The sequence below is a fragment of the Pleurodeles waltl genome, chromosome 8, assembly GCF_031143425.1.
Source record: "Pleurodeles waltl isolate 20211129_DDA chromosome 8, aPleWal1.hap1.20221129, whole genome shotgun sequence".
Classification (NCBI taxonomy): domain Eukaryota; kingdom Metazoa; phylum Chordata; class Amphibia; order Caudata; family Salamandridae; genus Pleurodeles; species Pleurodeles waltl.
In genome coordinates, this window is record NC_090447.1 from 1,540,842,219 (window position 1) to 1,540,866,319 (window position 24,101).

The 24,101-nt window shown below is 50.4% G+C and overlaps 1 protein-coding gene across 1 annotated transcript in view; it reads left to right on the forward strand.

Annotated features, from left to right (window-relative positions):
* Window positions 1-24,101, forward strand: part of TBX15 (T-box transcription factor 15) — a 221,249-nt gene that overhangs the window by 8,489 nt on the left and 188,659 nt on the right. The window lies entirely within an intron of this gene.

Here is a 24,101-nt window from a genome sequence, read left to right on the forward strand (position 1 = left end):
AAGATTCTTCCCTCCCCTAAGCCAGCCCGCGTGATGGCGAGCGCGGTTCTGGGGCCCGCAGCGGCACATCCTTCGTAAGTGGTAGGCCGAATCTTAGCGCTAAGAATCTGGATTTGTAAAAACCTTTGATAGATTCAAGAAGATAGCTCTGTGGAGTTGGCGATTTGTACGTGTTGATGATGAGCCACGAGTGTTTACGCTTTTGAAAGCGTTCCTTGGCTTGCGCCCACAATAGTAGCTTTGTTTGATTGTTCATTGCGAGTTTAAAAGCACTACAGGGAAGTGCGCTTCCCAAAGATGCTGCGTGCCCAGCACTTCTGATGATTTACTCCTCACCTGGGCCCAACTGTTGGTTTGACCATTATCCTGGATCGCTATCCAAATTAGGGCTTTTAGTGTCATTGGGTGGCCTATTTGTGAGGGTGGCAGGTACTTGAAAATATTCGTGCAAAAGAACCCGTCTGCCAGCGGCGCTGCTCGTGTTCTAGTTCTTCCGTTTGTTCCCGCTATGCCGTGCTATAGTATTGCCGTGAACCATAGATTCATTATTTGATGAGGAATAATTGTGTAATTTCAGGAATTTTACGTAACTATTGTAACACGAAATCCATGAAACCACTCAAATTGCACCAGAGTAATTTGATTGTCAGCAGGGCTGGGTGGTTATAAGGGCTTGGCTGCAAGGCCGGGCCTTGCGACCAACCCCTGCTGCGCACAGCCGAAGGCCATGCTCGGCGAGGGTTGGAATAACGTATGGTAAATAAATTTACTTTACTTTAAAAAAAACATAGAAATTCACTGAAAAAAAACAGATTATTGGGATGTTATAGTTAGGTTCTGAATTTACTTGCACAAAACTATAGAAATTCAGCAGTTATAGCTAGAGTTCTTTCAAGTAACTAAAACTTGTGCCTCCGCAATGCACAGCTAATTACTCCAAGTTATATTGATGAGATCTTCTATGGGATCTTTGATATTATCACTGCAACATATGAAATAAAATTATTGAACAGAAAACTGTGCATGGAAAGGGTGCAAATTATAGTTACGTCAAGGCGTGAGTTATAGTTACGTGAGGTAACTATGACTACAACAGGTGAATTACTTCGGTTTTGTATATTTAAAATGTCAGCCTAACTATAAGGTTTCTGTAACCATTGTTTTTTTCAGTGAATTTATATGTTTTTTAAAATTCAGTTTTCTAACTATAATGTCCCTGTAACTGTTGTTTTTTCAGTGAATTTATATGTTTTTAATTCTGTTTCCTATCTATAACGTCCCTGTAACTCTATTTTAGTGAGAAAAAAATATATATATATATTTAAATCTAAACCACACAAGAAGAGCTCAAAGGGACCCGCTCCTTCTCAAGTTTTGCTTCCTTTTGCGCGAAAAAACATCCGTTTGTGCGTAAAAGGCCCCTTGTAACTTTCCCCGCGACCCCTGACCCATCTTCACCCCTCCAGATTGATTACCCACTGAAGCCTCGGTATTCCTCACCGGACCGTACATAGCGCTTGCTGCGGACTTCCAAGAGCTACTTTAGAAACTAGCGCCAGGCGATTCTTCTTACATGAATTAGCCGCCAATCTCTTCCCTGCTAAGCGCTATAACACCCACGTTTAAAATGTCGGCACTAGAAAAAAGGCAAAGAAATGAAATAACCGCAGTTGTGTTTACCTTCAACACAGCACACACTTAAAATTAGGAGCGGACACTGGAAATATAAAACAAATCACACGGACAGGACACCGGTCTATCAAACCCAGGGGCCCACAGAGGATGGTTATCAGAGAGCAGTCGGGGCCCTCGGGGTCCGAAACCATCCTCCGCCCACAGTCCCGCTATAGCGCCTTCCTGCGTCCAGGAGCGCAGGGTCATAGGGAGCGCTGAACCCCACAGCGGCTTCCCAGGGACTTACTGCCCCCGGGGCATCACCTTAGCGCCCGAGAGACCCTTCATGCCCTCCCGACCCCCCACAGAGGCCAAAAAGCAGGCCCTCGCCCTTCCCTGCACGTGTTGCGGCCTCGTCTTCAGGCGGGTTGGTAATAGCTCAGCAACGCGGAGACGCCTTCAAGGCGCCCCACATGACGGGTTCTGGCCTTCTCCAGTGTGCGGTGCCCCAGCAGCGCCTGGCATCCCACAATACCCCCTGGCCTATAGCAGGGATTGTGCCCAGTGCCAGCCTGTCCTTCGGAGTGGGCACATGGAGGTCTGTGGCATGTCCTACACCCTGGTGCTCAGTGGCAGCCTGCCCTCCAGAGGGGACACTTTGTGGCCTGTGACATGTCCTACACCCTGGTGCCCAGTGCCAGCCTCCCCTCCGAAGGGGACATATTGTGGCCTGTGGCAGGGTCCTATCCCTGATGCCCAGTGCCAGCCTATCCTTCGGAGGGGGCACATGGCGGTCTGTGGGGGAGGATGCCCTAATGCCAAGCACCGTCCTGCTCCCGGACCGTGCACTTTCTGGTGTCTGACGGACCCCGTGCCAGTCCAGCCCGCCCTCCCGAGAACAACTGTGCCGGCCTCATGCCCAGAGCGCGGCCTCCTTCCAAGGGGGCACATTTTGGCCCGTGACAGACCTCCTGCCCTGGTGTCCAGTACCAGCCTGTCTTACTGGGGCCACGTATTGTGGCCTGGGGCATGTATTGTATTGTTATAGTATTTATATAGCGCTTCCTACCTCTGACGAGGCATCAAAGTACTTTTCGACGAGTAGCAGCTACTCCGGAACCCAAGAGGAATTAGTGGTGGATTATTATAGGGAAATATAACTACAGTTTTAATGTTATTATGAGTTAATTTGAATGTTATTATGAGTTAATTTGAGCCGCGTATATGTGAATTTGTTTGTTGGATTGACTGGGGTAATGGGGTGGAGGAGGGAAGAATCCAGAAGCGTTAATTGGGGTTGTTTGGGAGGTCATGGTAGTAAACTGAGGTTTGGGTGAGCTAGACGTGGAAGAGGAGGGAAGAGCATAGGCAGGGTTATTTAGGAGATGAAAGTAGTAGAATGGGCTTGGGATGAGTCAGAGTGGGGATGGAGGATAGATTGATAGAGACATGACACATGGTGATGGGTAGACAAAGTAAAGCTTACAAGAGTACATGTTTATTTATATATAAATATATATATATAGATACATACATTTTTTTTAATCATTATTTTTATTTTTATTCAATGTATTTATTCATTATTACAATTATTATTTTAAATTTATTTTACCTATTTATAATTTGAATTTAATTTATAGATTTTATTTTACTTCTTTGTATTACATTTTTCTCTAGTACAGTAGGACTAGAGTAATAAATAAACAGATATGTAAATACACAGTAAGGGAATATATGTTCAAGGAATATAATAATGGGATAATAATATGAGAACACAAGTAGTATTGTATAAACACAGACTTTCAAGATTTGTAAAATTTGAAGTTAATTAATAACTGCCCAGCACCGGCTTGCCCTCCTGAGGGGGCACATTGTGACCTGTGGCAGGTCCTGCACCCTGGTGCCCAGCGCCGCCTGTCCTCCTGAGGGGACATTTTATGACCTTGGCATGTCCTACACCCTTGTGCCCAGCGCCAGCCTGCCCTCCGGGTGGGCAGGATACTGGGATCAGCTGCTGACACCTGGGGACGGGGGCTCGGGGGTCTCTACACCAGCACTTCAGTCACGACCTCACCTCGGTGGTCGGAGGGTCTTTCCAGGAGGGCTCGGGCTTTGAAATAAAAAGGACACATATGCGCCTAGAGTTGCGCTACAAGTATAAGCGCTTAGAAGCTGTTTGAAGTGCGGCGGAACAGAGGAGAGGGTCGTATTTCCATCTCTGTCAGTGCAGCTCAGAGGACTCAGTTTCAGTCCTCACAGGGCGGACTCGGCCTTTCATCCTTGAGCTGTGAGCACAGAACACTTAACACAATTGACACAAATGATTTCGAGGTGTGGGCGCTGCACGAAGGAGAAATGACATAACAATGTAATACCATTATAATTATTATCACACACAGCCGCAAATGTGTCTCGTTTTTATTTGTATAGTGTGATAGCGCCGAGAAGCGTGTTCCTCCGGCCTCAGACAGCGCCTTGCGTGACAATGGTTCGGGCGCTGGATTGCTCGGTTTCCGCCTGCGCAGGTCCCACACTCTGCAGTAAGGTGGCTTCATGGCGCTGGGTACAACACATCAGTAATACTGTTTGCGCCCTCCTCCTGCGCTCTCGGGGGCATATTTAAGAGCTCTGGTGCCACATGCATCACTTTACGTGACTTTGGTGGCGCTAACCGCTGCTCCATATTTACAAGGAGGTCTAACACCGATTTTTGTGGCCTTACGCCTCCTTGTAAATATGGGACCCCCGATGCAGTTTTCTGCGTCAGAGAGGCGTGCAGTGAGCGTTCCTCCGCAACACCCACTGCTTGTGATGCTGCCCAGATTTATGTGAAATTGTAAATCTGCGGCAGCACAAGAAACGAACCCCCAGGGGTGGCGTCAGCATGGCAGAGCGAGGAGGAATGCCTTTATTCCTCCTCGTTTTTTGTTTTTTCTATAAAAGAAGGAAAATGCCATGAATGATTGTTTACGTGCAGGAAGGGACACCTCCCTGCACACAATCATTCCCTTCAAAGCAGACACCCTTGCACTATGGTGCAAAGATATCTGGGTTGGCACAAGCAGCTCAATTTAGCGGCAGCGCAGGGGACAACACAGGGGTGCGACATATTCAATTAAATACGGCGCATCCCTGCGTTGTGAAAATGACGGAGCGCAGAGCTGCCAATTTTGGTGCAGCGTCGCGCTCTGTCGTTTTCTTTTAAATATGGGCCCTGGCTGCACAGACGCACAGCTTGAAAACAAAAAGTGCAAGCGCAGTGTGGCGCCATGCAGTTCTCTTGGGCGCTATACCCATAAATCAGCTCAAGGGTTCAGCGCCTGTTGTGAAGAATGTAACCCAGTCTCGGCCCTTCATCCTACTGAGTTACATAAAACACACAGGGGCATGTTTATAAGCCCCTGGCCCCACTGTGCGCCACTTTAGCGTAATTTTTTATGACGCTAATGTGGCCCAACGAGGCCAAAATCCTTGCACCACATTTATAAAGTGGTGCAATGGATGCATTGAGTAACTTTGTAACCCTTTGCGCTACATGATGCCTGCACCAGGCATGATGTAGGCCAATGGGGCGCTCCCCCATTAGGGGGGCTGAAAAAATGGCACAAGGACATTTTTTACATCACTTTTAACGCCTGTTCAGAGCAGGCGTTAAAAGTGGGCTTCCATTATTTATGATGGGTCCCATGTACTCTGCAGGAGTAGCGCCTGGCACTACTCCTACAGAGAACATCAATAATGTCATGAAAAATTGCACTATTGCCCCCTACCCTGCGCTGTGGTGCGCTGTGACTTAAATACGCAACGCACATGGTGGCGGTAGGGGGGCGGAAAAGGGTGCAAGAGAAGGGGCGCTGCACTGGGTGAAGCACCACTTTTCTTAAATATGCCCCACAGTTTGTCATCTGAGGCGCCTAGAAACGCCGGGCAGCCGCCCCCCCTGCACCACCCCCCCACCTGGTCACACGTGTCCTGGGCCCTCGCCTGACCACGTATGTGCAGTAAATACTCACTGTCCTCAGCTGCATCTGTGCACCAGTGAGTGCACAAGCGCACAGGTCCTCGGGTGCGCCGGGATCTCTCCTAAAAGACTAAACACAGCAGCAGATCTGGGCAACTCGGGGGACCCCGCTCTTTGCGAAATCCCAAACCAGCTCCCCAAAAACGTCTATTGACATATGTATCCATATGGATGAAATGAGGACGATCGAGTTGGGTGAGCATAGCTGTCACCAAGTGCCTAGAAGCCGCTCAGGAGCTCTAATCTAGAGGCCTGTGTCTTAAAAATACAAAAGTGGTTATTGTGCCTGTTGCTGGCCTCGGGTGAAGCCTGCAGGGTACCTCGGGGCTCATTCGCCCTGGCAGTTTATAAAAATAGCGCCCTGAAGTTAGGCAGCAGTGACACATGGTAGTAACAGCACACTGACGACACGAATATATTAATAAATAGAATTCACTGTGTAACTCGTAGCTTTGATGTTCTTTTTATCGGGGACATGGAATTTAAAAAGCGCCTTGTTGCAGCCGAGGCTCATGTCTTCGAGGCACTTTAAAATCTTGAGCCTGTGGGAGAGCCTGTGGATGTTACTGCACTATTTACCCTGTAGCAGCGGCCTGTGACCTGCAAGCTCATTAGTGCCCTTCACCCACCACCCCTCCCCCACCCACACGTCCCCCCCAACCCCCCGTTGCCCCCCGCTGTATTTAGGGCGCCCCTTCCTGTGAACAATCCAAGTTTTACGCCGGTTAGGTTTGTGTTTTGAATGAACCGCTGCCTCCAGCTGACAACTCCCCAGCACAGGACACACGAGAGCCTTGTCCGTCTGCAGTATAGCGCCTCTTCTAGGCGCACTCCATGTTTGGTGGCTGAGGGAACTGAGGCAGCGAGGGTTGGCTTCACTTGCCCAGGGTCACACGGGTGGGTGCCCCCATCGCCCCTGTACCTCCACCGCCCGTGTACCCCCACCGCCACTGTACCTCCACCGCCCCTGTACCCCCACCGCCCCTGTACCCCCACCGCCCCTGTACCCCCACCGCCCCTGTACTTCTACCGCCCCTGTACCCCACCTATCCCCCACCCTACCCCACCGCCCCGTGTACCCCGGCCCATCCCCCTCCGCCTCCGTGTACCCCCATCCATCCCACACCGGAGCCCTGTAACCCCCAGCCACCCGCCCCCACTGTACCCACACCACCCCCGCTGTACCCCCACCGCACCCTGTACCCCCACCGCCCCATACCTCCCTGTATCCCCCACTGACCCTGTGCCCTCACTGCCCCGCTGTGACCCTACTAGCCCCTGTACCCCACAGCACATCTGTACACCCCCCTCTGCTCCTTGTACCCCCGCCTATCCCCCACCGTCCCCTGTATCTCTCACCACTCTATGTAGCCCCACCCAGCCCCGTCGCCCCCCCTGTACCTCTCACCACCTCCCTGTACTCCCCCACCTCCCCCCGTCGCCCCACACATCCCCCACCGACCCCCACATTTCCCACCTCCTCCTTGGATGAGATGTGCAGGGGATCTTGAGCTCTGGACCCGTCGTTCCCTCAAAAACCGGTGAATTCAGGCGCATACAGCGGCCAACGTGTCATCTAGGCGCTATAAATGTCTGACGTCTTTAGGAATAACGCCTCCCACAAGCCTTTATTAAGGGGTCTCACTGCAAAAAAAGTTTTTTTTTGAGACATAAAGGAATGAGAACAGGTGTGTGTGTGGGTGGGGGGTTGTTGACTGGACCCCATATAAGAAGTAATTCAATATAATGTACGTGGGCCGGGAAGGGACACTTCATGCCTCACTCATGCTACACGGTTCCTGCTTCTCCTATAGCAGCGTGGGGGCTTCCAAGCGCTAGCCAGCAGGGGTTTACCTACGCATTCCCGCCCCCACCGCCCCCTGAAAGTTTCCAGCAGTTGTAGTTTCAGGTGTGTGAAACTCTCTGCATTACTAACATATAAGTGAATAAACTGTACTGCTCGTCAGCAGAGGGTCCCGTGGGGTCTGGACCCCAGCCCTCCCCTCTCGCGCTCCCCGAGAGTGACCCCCCCCCATTAATTACTCGTGCCTCTGGAACAAAGTGTGTCCGCCCAGGTCCTGGCCGAAAGGAGGTCAGGGGTTAAACCGGGCACTTGGCTGCTCGAGGGGGCCCTTGGTGCTGGTATTAGGGTGTTTGCGCACGGAGGGTTAAGCGCTACATCGTAAACACAATGTGAGCGCTATAAGAAAACACGAGAGGCGCGTCCACCTCGGAGGGGCAGATTAACAAAGAACAAGAAAGGGGAGTCCAAGGTGGGGGGGGGGGAGGTAACAAAGGCCCCCGCAGTGCGATGGGGCACCTGAGCTCCAGCGGCCCCCTCAGCCCATCCCCTGGCCTGAGTGAGCCCGGAGAGGGCCCCCCTCGATGTTCTATGCGGGGGCCCCTTCCAGTTTCGTTACCCCACTGGGGAGGTGGGGGAAGAGGGGGTGTATATCCTGGTTGGGGTGAACCCTGACCCAGCTCTTTAGGGCTTCGCTTGTTTTCGAGGCATTAATAATAAATGTGTGAATGAATGTGTGAATGAATGTGACAGGACACGCACCGCAAGCCTTGGGAATAGGATATTAAATGGTGAATTTCAAAAGAGGCCCCTGGCAGGCCCCAGAGGGTCAGATCACCGGTGCCCACTGGCGTGTGGCAGGCACTGCACTAAAATCAGATTATAAAGCGACTAGAACGCGATTCCAACCCTCCATTCATGAGTTTTATTTTGGGGCTGTTTACACATGTGATATGCCAGTTATTACCCGGTCCTTCCGTGAGACACGGAACCCGGCCTTTATTACATGTGACTCTCAGTTAAAAGGAGAACCACACCGCATTAATGTCAGGGCGCCCTCTCGGTGGACATGTCCCGGTGCTCCCCCCTGCTGAGGTTTGAGGGGGGCCCGAGGTCTTGGCGTAGGAAAGCACAACAAAGAGAATACATTACTTATTACACCCGGGAGACGCTGAGTTATTACACCCTGGAGACGCCAACTGACTTATTACAGCCAGGAGATACTAACTGACTTAGCGCATGCAGGAGGCACTAACAGAGTTATTACACGCAGGAGATACGGACTTATTACACCCTCGATACACTAACTGGCTTATTACATCCAGGAGACTCTAAATTACATTATACGCAAGAGACGATAACTGACTTATTACATCCAGGAGATACTAACTGACATTACCCGCAAGAGACGATAACTGACTTATTACATCCAGGAGATACTAACTGACATTACATGCAAGAGACGATAACTGACTTATTACATCCAGGAGATACTAACTGACATTACATGCAAGAGACGATAACTTACTTATTACATCCAGGAGATACTAACTGACATTCTACGCAAGAGACGATAACTGACTTATTACATCCAGGAGATACTAACTGACATTACACGCAAGAGACGATAACTGACTTATTACATCCAGGAGATACTAACTGACATTACACGCAAGAGACGATAACTGACTTATTAGATCCAGGAGATACTAACTGACATTAGACGCAAGAGACACTAACAGAGTTACTACACCCAGGAGATACTAACTGAGTTATTACACCCTGGAGACACTAACTGACTTAATACACCGAGGAGATACTGAGTTATTACACCCATGAGACTCTTAACTGACTTATTACATGCAAGAGACCCTAACTGACTTATTACATCCAGGAGATACTAACTGAATTACTACATCCAAGAGACGCTAACTGAGTTATTACACCCAGGACACACTAACTGACTTATTACACGCAGGAGGCAGTAAATGAATTTTTACACCCAGGACACCCTAACCGAGTTTTTACACCCAGGAGATACTAACTGAGTTCATAGGACACCCAGAACTGAGTCCGGGCCTAGGAGACGCGATCATTTTCATCCTCACTTGCATAACTGATTGTATTCAAACATTCGCTGTTTATTGACGAAAAATAGGAAATACCTTTGGAAAGAGACGGCTGCAGCTGAGAAGACAAAGTGAAAGCCATTAGTTACTAGCAAAACAATAAAAAATATATAGAATCTCAGCTAGGTGTCCTGGGCTCGATTGATGGCAGCACTGGAAGCGCATGAAGAGCAGTGCACGCGCATGAAGAGCAGTGCTAGCGCATAAAAAGCAGTGCATGAAGAGCAGTGCACACACACATGAAGAGCAGATGAGGAGCAGTGCAAGCGCATGAAGAGCAGTGCACGCGCATGAAGAGCAGTGCACGTGCATGAAGAGCAGTGCACACATAAAGAGCAGTGCAAGTGCATGAAGAGCTGTGCAAGCACATGAAGAGCAGTGCATGCACATGAAGAGCAGTGCAAGCGCATGAAGAGCAGAACATGCACAAGAAGAGCAGTGCACGTGCATGAAGAGCACTGCAAGCACATGAAGAGCAGTGCAAGCGCTTGAACAGCAGTGCAAGCGCATGAAGAGCAGTGCAAGCGCACGAAGAGCAGTGCAAGCGCACGAAGAGCAGTGCACGTGCATGAAGAGCAGTGCACGTGCATGAAGAGCACTGCAAGCACATGAAGAGCAGTGCAGGTGCATGAACAGCAGTGCAAGCGCATGAAGAGCAGTGTAAGCGCATGCAAGCGCATGAAGAGCAGTGCATGCACATGAAGAGCAGTGCAAGCGCATGAAGAGCAGTGCATGCACATGAAGAGCTGTACAAACGCATGAAGAGCAGTGCATGTGCATGAAGAGCAGTGCATTCACATGAAGAGCTGTACAAAAGCATGACGAGCAGTGCACATGCATGAAGAGCACTGCAAGCACATGAAGAGCACTGCAAGCGCATGAACAGCACTGCAAGCGCATGAAGAGCAGTGCATGCACATGAAAAGCTGTACAAACGCATAAAGAGCAGTGCACGTGCATGAAGAGCAGTGCATTCACATGAAGAGCTGTACAAACGCATGAAGAGCAGTGCACATGCATGAAGAGCACTGCAAGCACATGAAGAGCACTGCAAGCACATGAAGAGCACTGCAAGCGCATGAAGAGCTGTACAAGCGCATGAAGAGCAGTGCATGCACATGAAGAGCAGTGCAAGCACATGAAGAGCAGTGCATGCACATGAAGAGCTGTACAAACGCATGAAGAGCAGTGCATGCGCATGAAGAGCAGTGCATTCACATGAAGAGCTGTACAAACGCATGAGGAGCAGTGCATGCGCATGAAGAGCTGTACAAGCTCATGAAGAGCAGTGCATTAACATCAAACAGAATACAGAAGGGATGACGAGTTCCCTTAATTGAGTTTAGAAAGGCTCCAACCTGCCAGTTAGAGTTAAAATTATATTTTCTTTATATTTGTCTATTAATATTTAATAATTTATTTATTTGCTGAATGTTTGTCAACTGTTTTGCGGTTCAAATCTTCAAATTTGCGTGGACTGGGGTCATCCAGTAATGACTCATTGGTGTTCCGGGGACCCTGGATTTCAGTAAAGATAAACTGGGGGTCCACAAACTAGGGGTACACAAGCTCTATATTAAATCATTAGAAGTGAAAGAGCACATGCATCGATGGATGATATTGTTCACAACAAAAGGGCGCTCGGTACAGGAGGGTCCCTGATGGGCCAAACAGCAGGAACTGATACTGAATGTAATCAGTCTCATATTCCGTCTTCTGAACTGAACCTTGTTACTGAAGCTGTGCACAGACCTCTGGACATTGCCCCGCCGGATGTCCGCTGGGCCCTGCTGTGTCCAGTCTGAAGGGGTCACTGGTGTGGATGGGCAGCTGGTGAGGAGCCCGGAAGCTGCAGGGGTCGCATCTCACACATGGAGACACCTCCAGACGCCGGGAGCAGGCCCTGGGGGGTCTGGATAACTCGGAACTCACATCCCCACCAGCCCCAAGTCAGAGGACGCGCTCGGGGCCCAAGCAATGCACAACCGGGCCCAGGATGTGGACCAAGGACTGTGAGGGCCCCAGGGCGAGCCCCAGGCCTTCCAGGGTGGCCCCTGAGAGTCACACTCTATGTAAAGCTCCCAGCTCGCCATCCTTACAGATGAATACCGACAGAAAACATTCTGCATCCTGTCTGTGTTTATTTTTAAAAGCGGAAAAATACTGAAAGTTGTGCTTCTTGTGAGACTGTCCCGGTGTCTTCCAGAACTCCAGGTCCGAGCTGAGCAGGTGAGTGCGCGGGGATCAAGAACATCACGGGGAGCGCGCGGGAGTCAAGAACATCACGGGGAGCGCGCGGGAGTCAGGAACATCACGGGGAGCGCGCGGGAGTCAAGAACATCACGGGGAGCGCGCGGGGGTCAAGAACATCACAGGGAGCGCGCGGGAGTCAAGAACAGCACAGGGAGCGCGCGGGAGTCAAGAACATCACGGGGAGCGCGCGGGAGTCAAGAACATCACAGGGAGCGCGCGGGAGTCAAGAACAGCACAGGGAGCGCGCGGGAGTCAAGAACATCACGGGGAGCGCGCGGGAGTCAAGAACATCACGGGGAGCGCGCGGGAGTCAAGAACATCACGGGGAGCGCGCGGGAGTCAAGAACATCACGGGGAGCGCGCGGGAGTCAAGAACATCACGGGGAGCGAGCGGGAGTCAAGAACATCACGGGGAGCGCGCGGGAGTCAAGAACATCACGGGGAGCGCGCGGGAGTCAAGAACATCACGGGGAGCCCCAAAACACCGGCACATGGTCAATACATTGCTGGTCCAAGGCTAACATGTCCCTCGGGGGGAAGAAGTGCGTGATATGTCGCTGCCTAATTTACGGCTCCATTTATTCTCAAAACACAAAATAAATATTAATAGATACCGATAATATGGGCAAAAATAAATCTGGATAAATACAGACGGAAATGTTAAAAAAGATAAAAGCCATAAACCGGGAGCCCCGTCTATAACTCACACAAGGAGGGGTTCGCTAAGGGCTCTCTGGTGTACACAGTGTCAGTGAATAAATCCCTGGGGCACTCTCTGGCCTGCTCTGGACAGTGGTGCTCTGCCACTGATGGGGTACACAGACCTCGCCATTGGAATAACTTACCTTCTTGGGGTACAGCCCGACCCTTCAACCCCTCGTTATAGAATTACACCTAAGTGCGCAGGTTGGAGTAAAACTCCCTGAAAATGTAAAATTCATGCTATAAACATGTCTGTCCATCTTTACATAAAGCCTATACTGTCCATTTGTCTCAAATTCTGGATGAAGTGGCCAGATTTCACCTAAGCTGTGTAAAATCCATATTAACAGTTTATCACATGTCCCAGACCTACTTACCTTGTCACGCACTCGGCTGGGGCAACAAAGATCTGTAGATGGCTCAGAATTCCAAAAACCAGATGAGCCTTGACTTTAAATGTTGATATAACTCTCAGAATGGAGTCCTGTAGATGTACTTCATAAATGAAGTAACACTGTACATGTCAGATAGTTATCAGTATCTGGTTTAATAATCAATTCTAAATTAAAGTGAGACAGACAGGTCCGTGATGTGAGACGACGCATGTCCAGAGGTGTGGGAGGGGCTTCGTGGGGCAGACCGCTTGTGACTGGATAATTGTCTTCAAGTCTAAGGTTGAAATGTCACAGGAAGTGAATGTTGATCAAGACTTAGGGTCTGATGTACAGATTGGCGGGTGGGATTTACTCCATCACAACCGTGACAGATACCCTGTCCGCCAACATATAAATCACTTTATATCCTATGGGATTTAGATTTTGGCGGACGGTATATCTGTCACTGTTGTGAGGGAGTAACACGTCCACTGAATCACGTAAAAAAAAAACAGCGTTGCCGTTAATTCAAAGAGAATATTCAGGCACGTATTTATAATTTTTTGGCACTGCATTTGTGCCGCTTTTTGACGCAAAAGAGGCGCAAACGTACAAAATACAATTGAAGTTTGTGCCGCTTTTGTATCAAAGAATGACGCAAATACAGCGCTAAAAAACTATAGATATGGGCCTCAGTGTGTCTCAATGTCTTAGACACAACAATTAACGTCATTTTTCCAAGAGATCCAGTGCTCACACACTCCCGGTGCCTTTTCAGTACTTCTAAGCAGGCGCAGCTTGTGGGAGGGAAAATATGGCAGGGCGGCATGGGACGGGGAGGGTGGGGGGGGGACAAAAACATAATAATAATAAGAAAACTTACCTTCTTCCCGCCCTGCTTAATACGCTCTGCTCTCCTCCGTCGTTGCAGGCACAGGCTCCCCGCCTACCCTGCTGCCAATCCTGACGCTGTTCAGAGCAGCGTTTGGATTGGCCAGTGCACCCAGTGAGGGCGCTACCAGGCAGGCTTGGAGTCTGTTCCTGCTCTCTCCAGCCCGGCAACACAGTGCCAGGCTGGAGAGAGCACAGTGCGCATGTGTGTTTGCTGGCCCGAGATGGCCGGCCAAACATACATGCACATAGACGGGGAGTGCTGTGCACTCCCCCTCCAACATGCCCGTGGCCCACCCACTTTTATAGTGAAAACATAATAAATGAAGTTTATTATGGTTTTACTATAAAAGTTTTGCAGCTTCTGCTGCTGGCGAGGGGGCGATACTCCTTCGCGGAGACGCCCCGGCTTCTAAGGTTCGTGGAACGAAGTCTATAGGCGTCTTTTGTCAAAAAGAGACAACAGGCTCTGTGGACTCCATTCTCCGAACCGTAGAAGTAGTGAAAAGGCACTGAGAGTCACACGTCTTTTATCTGTGATGCACAGATTTCTTTTCACTTTTCTTATCACTGCACTTTTTATTTCACTTATGTGTGCGCACTGGATCGCTTAGAAAAGCGAGTAAATATAATTATGATATGAAAAATAAACTGGATAAATTGTTACACAGAAATTATTGCCTGTTTTTCCTTTCTCAAACTTCCTTGTTTGTCTTACCCTGGGTTCAACACTAATAGTTGTGTCTAAAATATACAGAGTCACTGAGGCCCAGATGTATACTCTGTTTGCGCTGAACAAGCTTGCTTAGCAACATTATTTAACGCCTGGGTCGGGGCAGGTGTTAGGGGACCTGTGGGTCTATTTCCATGGCCAAACACATGGAAAGAGCCCACAGGTGTCTAGCCCAAGCCCCAGGAACACCCCCACCCACACCAGAGGGACACCAGAGGATGGGAGACCCCATCCCAGGTAAGTATAGGTAAGTAGAGGCAAGTGATCTTTTAAAATTTGCAAAGTGCCATTTGGGGGCCCTGAAATGGGCCCCCTACATGGCACTGTGTGCAATGGCCATGCCCAGGGGATCCTTGTCCCCTGTGCTGGTCATTGGGGCGGTGGGCATGACTCATGTGGCATGGATGTTTTTGCGTGAAGAAATGACGCTAGCCTGGTTAGCTAACTAACGTCATTTTTTGGTGCAAAACCCCCTTCTCCCATACCGCCACCCCGACCCGGCTAATGTCATTTTCCATGACGCTAGCCCATCCGCTGTGATGGCTTGCAGCATTCCATAGATTTGGCGCCCGGCTGGCACTCAGGAATGGCGCAAGCCGGTGCTATATTTTTTGACACAAAACTGCATTTGCTCAGTGAGACAGTCAGGATATAAAGGGTTTCTGGAAAGAATTCGGAGAAGGGTTAAGGGATGTGTGATACCTGATTATCCTATGAAATGCAAAGGCCTCACTGATCCCTAATGCAGCTAAGAGCCTTTATTTAGGGCTGGCCAGCAGGTTAGTCACTCCGGTCTACGGGGCGCGACCACATGGACATTGAGTCTTCGGACGTCTGCATGTCCCTCGTGCAGTTTGAGGGTAGATGGTCTGGGGTAAGGCTGACCCCTTTGTATGCAGGTTATGGGGGCGTTACCTAGGAACGACTGACCCCGCCCCAATGGTCAAGTTCAGAGCAGTCCGGAAAGACTTACCGAGTGTGTTAGAACCCGGAGACCGCCAGCAAGCCCTCACCCCCACACCACCAGCCATACGTAGACCGACAAACATATTGGTTGGAAGAAGTTTTTATTACAAGTTCTTTATGATACTTTTTACACATAACTGCACCATAAATCACTTCAAATAAACTTGTTTCATATTTACAAAAACATAAACCACATCCATAAGATATATTCAGTAACCATAAATCATTTACATATGACAGAATCCCTTCCTGTCCTGAACCACCATTGGACCACACAAGTGAGCCGTACCTCACCTGTATCCCTAGGAGGGGCGGTTCCCCTGACTACACCGTTCCTTGTCCACACGCTCAGGGTCCCGCCCCAACTCCAAACACCAATTTGCCCAAGGGTGTAATGGGGCGGCCAGGAGCGGGAGACCCCTGGTCCCCCCAGCGATCTGGGCTCCCTACCCCTTAATCTGGTGTGTACATCCGCAGGTTGGCTCAGGACTTCAGGATCCTATCTCTGGTGTTAACCCGGGGCCCCAGCCTTGGGGACCCCTCTGTTGCTCCTGGTTACTTTAATACCTCACTTTCTGGCTAATACCTTCTACACAACCTTAACTAAGGAGAGGGTGGGTGGGACAACTGCAAGCCGACCGCCACTCCAGCCGCCACAATGCAAGAAGGCCAAGCCTTCCTGGGGGGTGGGGGCGCTTATGTAGCCCCCACCGGCATGTGGCAGCTGGAACCGGTCGGGGGATGACACAGCCGGAATGTTCATCTTCCTAAACTTCCGCCCCCACATCTCGCGAGGTTTGGGGGCGGAAGTAACAGGCCAGCCCATTGCACCACTAATGCGAAGGTGTTCTTGGGCCTTGGCGGTCCCGTCTCCTAAGGGGCTGCGCTCCCCCATCTTGGAGGGCGCTCTTCCCTACTCTGGCACAAATACTGCAGCAATAATCAGAGGGGTAAAAGCTTTCAGAGCGCTCAGGACAGGACTGATCATCTTGAGTGACGCATGGATGTGAATTTCAGGTTATTCGCCATCGAGAGACATACCTAACATCTAAGTGGCATGTGCACGTTCTCAAAATATGAAGAGAAAAACTGTAGTGAAATTATTTTCCTGGACCCTTTTATTGTTTTCAATTGATAGGTGTAGTGTGCATTGCGACAGATTTTGTATAAAATGAAAACACCATTTTAAATAATCATTCATTCAGATGAGCACGTGCTGCACAGTGTGTGAGTGTGTGTGTGGTGCATGCGTGTGTGTGTGTGGCATCCGTGGGTATGTGTGTGCATGCGTGTGTGTGCCATGCATGTGTATGTGTGTGCATGCGTGTGTGCAAGTGGGTGTCAGTAATTTTCAGGTCATAGGAGAAGGTCCTGGCAGGGCCACTAAGCCTGTCATCCTTTTGAAGTTGCTAAAATAAGTACCGCTTGGATAAGTAAGTAATGATTATTACTCAAAGCGCTTTAAAGCTGCATCCAGATGGGACTGGTGAGCTTCAGCATGCGAACTCGGATCAAATTTCCAACTTTTCATATTTTCAAGGTTTTTTTTAACCAATGGAAACATTGTGAATAGTGAATGCATCATTGGTGCACACACCCTGCAGCCATAGGGCACACGTGCACTCCCCACGTCTTCTTCACCAGTTCCATACGGATCATCGGCGCTAAGAGCAGGGGCATCATTACACGAGGTCTGAAGAGGGGATCCCTGCTTTCAGGGCCTGTGCTCCATTAACCTTCCTTTATTGAGATATAATTGTTCTTCTTGGGGACACAGTTTAAAAACCTCACGCTCTACTATTTCATTTATCAACTTGGAATATTAGATCTGTTCCAAGGCATTTTGAATTGCCCTGAGGAAGTCCTGTGATTTCCGAACCCCAGGCCGAAACATGTCTTGGTTGGCTGTGCATTTCATGAAGATTATTAAAATCTGATGAACAGATCACGGTGGATCGTCTTTGTATGAGCACCACAGGACATTTATGCTTCACACACCTGACTGATGTGCGCACATAGACCTGACAGTAGGTGGGGCACTGACTGCTCCTGTTTGGGAGCCCTTATGGATGGGTGGTCTCCACCTCTCCACCTTTGGCACCAGGTGACTCCACATTGTGTCACTTATTCTGTAAGATTCAGAGGCAGCTCGTCAGGTGTGCGTCTGTCCACCCTCTACCACCCAGGTGGCCGGCAGAGGGTGTCCAGATAAAGCTCACACAGAGCTGGGGCCCACAGGAAGAACTGTGGCCTCCTTGTACCTTTACAATGGAGGGGGTGGATGTTCCGGGGTGGGCCACAAGGAGTAAATTGTCCACCCATAGTTAAAATGTAAATTTTGCACTTGTATAGCGCACTACTCACCCGTTAGGGTCTCAAGGCGCTGTACTCATACCGCTATGGAACCCCTCCTGGCTTTTCCCTGTGAGGCGCCCACTCCTGAGCACCCCCAGGGTGAAGCCAGGCATCCAAGCGCTGTTGGGGCTGTTGTGGAGATTAAGCAAGCTATTGCCCAGAGTTGCACCCATTAATTAGATTAGGCACCGAGGCAGAATTATCTGGTCCAAGGGAATTGAGCCCAAGACCTGCCGAAGCGGGACTTGAACCCTGGTCTTGAGCCAGATCCCAGATCTCTGCTTCAGGGTCTGCCGCTCTAACCATTGAGCCACACTTCTCCAGTTCTACCTTTCATCCTACCTTTCTACCTTTCATACTAATTAATGCTTCTGATAATGAGCTGGAGATCTGGGTGTGACTCTCGGCATCAGCACAACCTCCTGTGATTCTGGGCAAATCACGTAATCTCTGCGTGCCCACGAACAGCGCCTTGAGACCCTCATGAGTGATCTACATTGCATTGCAAAAACTGAATATACGCCCTTCTTTATTAAAAAAAGAAAAAACACACTACAGTATCATTTGTTATTCAAATGATTAGTTGGGGTTACCACAGGGGTGTCCATTGAGTAAGGGATCAGAGCTGGGACTGAGGGGTGCAAGTGGTTTATGGGGCTTCTCTCCTCAGTTAATGCCCTTTGTGATGCTCCCTTCAGCTAGCTAAAGGAAGCTTCCTGTGAGGGGCTCCAGCGTGCGTCTGACGTGTCGAGGGAGTAAAGTCAATTGTACTCCATTGGTACAAATGAAACTCATAGAGTAGAAGAAACACTCACCCGGGAGAGCTAACAAAGGCTGCCATACACGTGATGCCAAACAGCAAAGCACCCACAACATAATCTTTCAATGGAGCAGAGGATGGCCCCGCTCGGGGGGCGCAGGTGATGCTGAACCCCCCGAGGTCTGTGTGTGTTTGCAGACACCTCCTCTCCATGCACGGGGATGGGGCGAGACCACGTGACCGAAGGGGACTTCTGGAACAAAGGATCTTCCGTGGGAGGTCCTTGAGATGCCCAGTAACCTACAGCAACTGGACCATTCGTTGTAAAACCCGCGCCTCGTTGCGCCGACCTCAGTGCGAGGCGTGGAGTTCACTCAAATGTGCAATTGTGCAACAGGAAGAGAACCGGCTGCTGTGCACTGACAATGTGTGCACTGACCCCGAACACTAAGATATCAGTGCTCTCCTACCTGACAGGGCGATGCAACAGCACACTATAGGGGTGCACGTTTCACACATGAGCACTGCTGCTTCTGCGCACACACATGTATCCAGGCGCAGATACAGGTCACTCTGTCTTCCCAACAGGAAATCAATTATATAATTTGTAAATTAGAGGAGCCTGCAACCTCCATGCAGAGACTGATTGTTGGGCGGGAATCTACCAGGTTTACCGGTGAGTACTAACCGGTGCAGCTGAACCACGTGCACACCCACAGTTAACCAGGGCGTTCTGCTTAATACACTCACTATATAGAGGGATCACCCGCCCTCACTCATCACCCACCCTCACTCACTATATAGGGGCATCACCCAAAATCACTCACTTTAAAGAGGCATCACCCGCCCTCACTCATTATATAGAGGCATCATCCATAATCACTCACTTTTTAGAGGCATCATCCACCCTCACTCACTATATAGAGGCATCACCCACCCTCAGTTACTTTATAGAGGCATCACCAACGTTCACTCACTATATAGAGGCATCAGCCATAATCACTGACTTTATAGAGGCATCACCCACCCTTACTCACTATATAGAGGCATCACCCATAATCACTCATTTTGTAGAGGCATCACCCACTTTCACTCACTTTATAGAGGCATCACCCACCCTCACTCACTATATAGAGGCATCACCCATAATCACTCACTTTATAGAGGCATCACCCACCCTCACTCACTATATAGAGGCATCATCCATAATCACTCACTATATACAGGCATCACCCACCCTCACTCACTTTATAGAGGTATCACCCACCCTCAGTCACTTTATAGAGGTATCACCAACCCTCACTCACTATATAGGGGCATCACCCACCCTCACTCACTTTATAGGGGCATCACCAACCCTCACTCACTTTATAGAGGCATCACCCGCCCTCACTCACTATCTAGAGGCATCACCCGCCCTCACTCACTTTATGGGGGCATCACCCACCAAGTGGCATCACCCACCCTCACTCACTTTATAGAGGCATCACCCACCCTCACTCATCACCCACTCCCACTCACTATATAGAGGCATCGCCCGCCCTCACTCACTTTATAGGGGCATCACCCACCAAGTGGCATCACCTGCCCTCATTCACTTTATAGGGGCATCACCCAACCTCACTCACTATATAGAGGAATCACCCATAATCACTCACTTTATAGAGCCGTCACCCGCCCTCACTCACTGTATAGAGGCATCAAACGCCCTCACTCACTTTATAGAGCCATCAGCCACCATCACTCACTTTATAGAGCCATCACCGCCCTCACTCCCTATATAGAGGCATCACCTGCCCTCACTCACTATATAGAGGCATCACCCGCCCTCACTCACTTTATATGGGCATCACCCACCAAGTGGCATTACCTGACCTCACTCACTTTGTATGGGTATCACCCACCAAGTGGCATCACCGGCCCTCACTCACTTTATATGGGAATCGCCCACCCTCACTCATCTCCCGCCCTCACTCACTTTATAGGGGCAACACCCATCCTCATTCATCACCCGCCCTCACTCACTATATGGAGGCATCACCCGCCCTCACTCACATTGTATGGGCATCACCCATCAAGTGGCATCACCCACCCTCACTCACTTTATAGAAGCATCACCCACCCTCACTCATCACCCGCCCTCACTCACTATATAGAGGCATCACCCGCCCTCACTCACTTTATAGGGTTATCACCCACCCTCATTCACTATATAGAGGTATCACCCACCCTCACTCACCACCCACCCTTGGTAGCCAAGGGAAGGAGACAAGGTTATGGCAAATGAGAACTTCAGACAATGATTTGTCTTAACAGACTCAGTACAGATGCTTGACTAGTGCACCCCAGACTGGTGCACCCCACACTAGTGCACCCCAGACTGGTGCACCTCACACTAGTGCACTCCAGATTAATGCACTACACACTTGTGCACCCCATACTAGTGCACTCCAGACTGGTGTATCCCACACCAGTGCACCCCACACCAGTGCACTCCAGACTAATGCACTCCAGACTGGTGCACTCCAGACTAGTGCACCCCACACTAGTGCACTCCAGACTAATGCACTCTAGACTGGTGCACCTCACACTAGTGCACTTCAGACTAGTGTACCCCACACTGGTGCACTCCAGAATAATGCACTCCAGACTGGTGCACCTCACATTAGTGCACTCCAGACTAGTGCACCCCACACTAGTGCACTCTAGACTAGTGCACCCCAGACTGGCGCACCTCACACTAGTGCACTCCAGACTAGTGCACCCTACCCCAGTGCACCCCATACTAGTGCACTCCAGACTGGTGCACTCCAGACTAGTTCACCCCACACTAGTGCACTCCAGATTAAGGCACTACAGACTGGTGCACGTCACACTAGTGCACTCCGGACAAATGCACTCCAGACTGGTGCACCTCACACTAGTGCACTCCAGACTAATGCACCCCACACTAGTGCACTCCGGAATAATGCACTCCAGACTGGTGCACCTCACATTAGTGCACTCCAGACTAGTGCACCCCACACTAGTGCACTCCAGACTAATGCACTCCAGACTGCTGCACCTCACATTAGTGCATTCCAGACTAGTGCACCCCACACTACTGCTCTCCAGACTGGTGCACTCCAGACTAGTGCACCCCACACTAGTGCACTCCAGACTAATGCACTCCAGACTGGTGCACCTCATATTAGTGCACTCCAGACTGGTGCACTGCAGACTAGTGCACCCCACACTAGTGCACTCCAGACTAATGCACTCCAGACTGGTGCACCCCACACTAGTGCACTCCAGACTGATGCACTGCAGACTGATGCACCTCACATTAGTGCACTCCAGATTAGTGCACCCCACACTAGTGCTCTCCAGGCTGGTGCACCCCACACTAGTGCACTCCCGACTGGTGCACTCCAGACTAGTGCACCCCACACTAGTGCACTCCAGACTAATGCACTCCAGAATGGTGCACCCCACACTAGTGCACTCCCGACTGGTGCACTGCAGACTAGTGCACCCCATACTAGTGCACTCCAGACTAATGCAATAGTGCACTCCAGGCTAGTGCACTCCAGAATGTTGAACACTAGAATAATGCACTCCAGACTGGTGCACTCCAGACTAGTGCACCCACACTAGTCCACTCCAGACCAGACTAATGCACTCCAGACTGGTGCACCTCACATTAGTGCACTCCAGACTGGTGCACCCCACACTAGTGCACTCCAGACTAGTGCACCCCAGACTAGTGAACTCCAGACTAGTGCACCCCACACTAGTGCACTATAGACCAGTGCACCCAATACTAGTGCACTCCAGACTAGTGCACCCCACACTAGTGCACTCCAGATTAATGCACTACAGACTGGTGAACGTCACACTAGTGCACTCCAGACTAATGCACTCCAGACTGGTGCACCCCACACTAGTGCACTCCAGACTGGTGCACCTCACACTAGAGCACTCCAGACTAGTGCACTCCAGACTGTTGAACTCTACACTAATGCACTACAGACTGGTGCACCCCACACTAGTGCATTCCAGACTAGTGCACCCTACACTAGTCCACTCCAGACTAGGGCACCCAGGCTACTGCACTCCAGACTGGTTCACCCCACACTAGTGCACTCTAGACTAGTGCACCACACAGTAGTACACTCCAGACTAGTGCACCCCATACTAGTGCACCCCACATTAGTGCACCGCACCCTAGTACACTCCAGACTAGTGCACTCCAGACTGCTGAACTCTAGACTAATGCACTACGGACTGGTGCACCCCACACTGGTGCACTCCAGACTAGAGCACTCCAGACTAGTGCACTCTAGACTAGTGCACCCCACACTGGTGCTCTCCAGACTGGTGCACTCCAGACTAGAGCACTCCAGACTAGTGCATTCCAGACTAGTGCACCCCACACTAGTGCTCTCCAGACTGGTGCACTCCAGACTAGTGCACCCCACACTAGTGCACTCCAGACTAATGCACTCCAGACTGGTGCACCTCATATTAGTGCACTCCAGACTGGTGCACTGCAGACTAGTGCACCCCACACTAGTGCACTCCAGACTAATGCACTCCAGACTGGTGCACCCCACACTAGTGCACTCCAGACTGGTGCACTGCAGACTGCTGCACCTCACATTAGTGCACTCCAGACTAGTGCACCCCACACTAGTGCTCTCCAGACTGGTGCACCCCACACTAGTGCACTCCCGACTGGTGCACTCCAGACTAGTGCACCCCACACTAGTGCACTCCAGACTAATGCACTCCAGACTGGTGCACCCCACACTAGTGCACTCCCGACTGGTGCACTGCAGACTACTGCACCCCATACTAGTGCACTCCAGACTAATGCAATAGTGCACTCCAGGCTAGTACACTCCAGAATGTTGAACACTAGAATAATGCACTCCAGACTGGTGCACTCCAGACTAGTGCACCCACACTAGTCCACTCCAGACCAGACTATTGCACTCCAGACTGGTGCACCTCACATTAGTGCACTCCAGACTGGTGCACCCCACACTAGTGCACTCCAGACTAGTGCACCCCAGACTAGTGAACTCCAGACTAGTGCACCCCACACTAGTGCACTATAGACCAGTGCACCCAATACTAGTGCACTCCAGACTGGTGCACTCCAGACTAGTGCACCCCACACTAGTGCACTCCAGATTAATGCACTACAGACTGGTGAACGTCACACTAGTGCACTCCAGACTAATGCACTCCAGACTGGTGCACCCCACACTAGTGCACTCCAGACTGGTGCACCTCACACTAGAGCACTCCAGACTAGTGCACTCCAGACTGCTGAACTCTACACTAATGCACTACAGACTGGTGCACCCCACACTAGTGCATTCCAGACTAGTGCACCCCACACTAGTACACTCCAGACTAGGGCACCCAGGCTACTGCACTCCAGACTGGTTCACCCCACACTAGTGCACTCTAGACTAGTGCACCACACAGTAGTACACTCCAGACTAGTGCACC